We start from the raw sequence: 2823 nt of genomic DNA on the forward strand, positions 1-2823 counted from the left end.
TCATGTTTGGCCCCTGACGTAGCGGCCCGCTGGTGTAAATGTATAACATGTGTACGTGACACATTGAGTTAGAATGTCTGTGAACGATGCACCCCCCCCGCCCCCACAGCCCCAGCTCTACCCCACCTCTACCATTAACACATAACATCCCAGCACCACCTCTTACACCATCTCCACCACGACCACAACCACCATCACACCTCCACCATAACCACCGGTCCATGACCGCCACCTCCACCATAACCACCACCACCATAACCACCACCACCACCACCATCACACCCCCACCACCACCACCACCACCACCACCACCACCACCACCACCATCACACCTCCAACAGCATCAGTACCTCCACCACTACCACCACCACCACCACTACCACCACCACCTCCAACACCATCACTACCGCTTACATAATCACCCCCAACACCACCATACCCCACCATGTACAATTGGTGCTCAGGTTTCATATGAGCTTCATGAGCTTTCCTTATGTCCACACCAACGTTGGGGAGGTGAGAGAGAGGGGCCAGGAACGTCCATCAACCCCCCCCCCCACCTCCTCCACCACCCTCACCTCCTCCACCAACACCCCCCCCCCCCACCTCCTCCACCACCCTCACCTCCTCCACCAACACCACCCCCACCCCCACCCCCACTCTCCCACCCCATTTGAAACATGACCTCACCTCTCTTCCAGGCAAACTTGCTCATGTCTGTGCTATGTCACTACTAGCAGACTAACCCCTACGCCTGCTGTAGTCCTGCGTGGATTTAACCCCCACAATGCTGCTCTGTGTGCAACTTCACGGCACAACTCAATGCATCAGATCACGCACAACGAAATAGCATTAGAGCTGCTGTAGATATTTACCACTACGATTCACTATTCAGCAGGTGCTGTAATAAAAAGCAGCTTGCGGTGAATTCAGATACATGTCATTAAGAGGGTCGGGTTGGGACATCTTGCTCATCTTGCTTCCTCCTGAGACAGCAGCAGCAATAACAACAACAACAGCAACAAAAACATCCTCTGCTAGACGTGGTGGTGTTCTTCGTGAGAGTCACTTTAAAGGGCCGTCCAGTACCTTCTCTCCTAACATCAAGCGGCCTTAAGCAGTCAGCTCGTCACAGCTCGCCCCCTTCATTGATTGTTTCCCTCCCTGTCCTCTTGCCTCTCTGATTGTCCTCGCTCACCTTAATATTTGCAACTGTCCCTCATCAACATTCCCCTCCATAACCCTCCTTTAGTCAGCATGTTTCCCTTCCTCTGTGCCAGTTCGTCTTTGTTCTTAGTATCAAGCGTCTCAGCATTTTCCGAGTGATATCCACGGTTCCCGGTTTTTGGATTCTTGGCCGTTTACTTCCGACTACGCCTTTGCCTTCTCCCTGCCGGATTGCTTGCCTGATCTACGACTGATTTCCTGTGTGCCGTTCTATCTGCTAGTAAAGACCATTCTTTCTATGACTTCTGCCTCCTGAGCTATTGGGTCCTATTTCCCCTGCTGCTCACCCAGCGGTTACACAGCTTTCTTTAAAGAAGTAGACTTAGGCTGAGAACGGCGAAGTCCTTTGCAGACAAACTGGTTTATTGATCACCATTTGTGGGGTCTCAGATCAACTGCTTTTCTGAGTACTCCGATACAAGGATTGCATCGTCGTCATCTGCAGAGAGTTCAGTTACAAAATCTTGGAGGTGCAAGAAGTAGTGAAAATAGATGCTCTGCGTTCTGACGATCTGAACGTCTGAATGAAACGCGCTGGCAGCTTCAGAGTGCGTGTGTACACACACCTCCAGTCCAGCACGCGCAGAGACCTTCCGTCAGGAAGGTCTCTGCCCCTCGTGCACATCAGGCAGTTGGAGAGGTGATTCCCACTGTCACTCCCTGAGTGGCTGGTGATAGATGTGATGTTTCCTATGACCTTGGGTAGTGAGTGAGCGTCCTAGTGCTGTTTCCAGAAGGTCTTGTAGGCCGATCTCCACAGTGAGAGGAGACGGAATGAGATGCAGATGGACGCGTTACGTCAGAGCCGTTTGGTGTGCATATGTTTGGCAGTTGGTTGATTACCGCTGGTTGCCAAGTACCTTTGTAGACGCCGTCTGAAACGTTAAACATATTTTCCATGTGCTGTATGTGTTGTGGGCTTCAAGAGGTGAATTAAAGATGAAGAGCACATTGTGTTAAAACTTAAACGCAGGAAACGCTTGAGATGGACTTTATTTGAAAATCACATCTTTTGGTCATTGGGTTTTTTACTAGACACAAATAATTTTTACTATGTGTGTGGGTGGTATGTGTGTGGTATGTATGTGTGTGTGCATCCATGAATGTGTGTAAGCGTGTGTATGTGAGCATGTGTCTGTGTCCATGTACTGTATGTGTGTTAGCGTATGTGTGCGTCCATGTATGTGTGTAAGCATGTGTTTGAGCGTCCATGTATGTGTTTAAGCATGTATGTATGTGTGCGTCCATTTATGTGTTTAACCGTGTGTGTGTGTGTGTGTGTCCATGTATGTGCGAGCGTGTGTGTGCGTGTCCATGTACGTGTGTGCATGTGTGGGTGAGTGATAAAAGTCTTATCCTCAGTGCATCGCTGTGGTTGTTGGTCTCAGGCTGCAGGCTCCTGGTAGCTATTAAGACGTGTGGCCCCTGCGTTTCATCTGAGGCCCCTCACACACTCCACACTACATCTGGACAGACTCAGGTCCAAGTTGGACTCAAGTTCTCTTAATATCCTCAGACAGGAATGCTGAGGTCCATGAAGGAATCAAATCTCTCCAGTATTCCCTTCTCACTGCAGCCAGTTGTTATACTCTATAT

This window comes from Micromesistius poutassou (genome assembly GCF_964030765.1).
Source record: "Micromesistius poutassou genome assembly, chromosome: 7".
Lineage (NCBI taxonomy): Eukaryota > Metazoa > Chordata > Actinopteri > Gadiformes > Gadidae > Micromesistius > Micromesistius poutassou.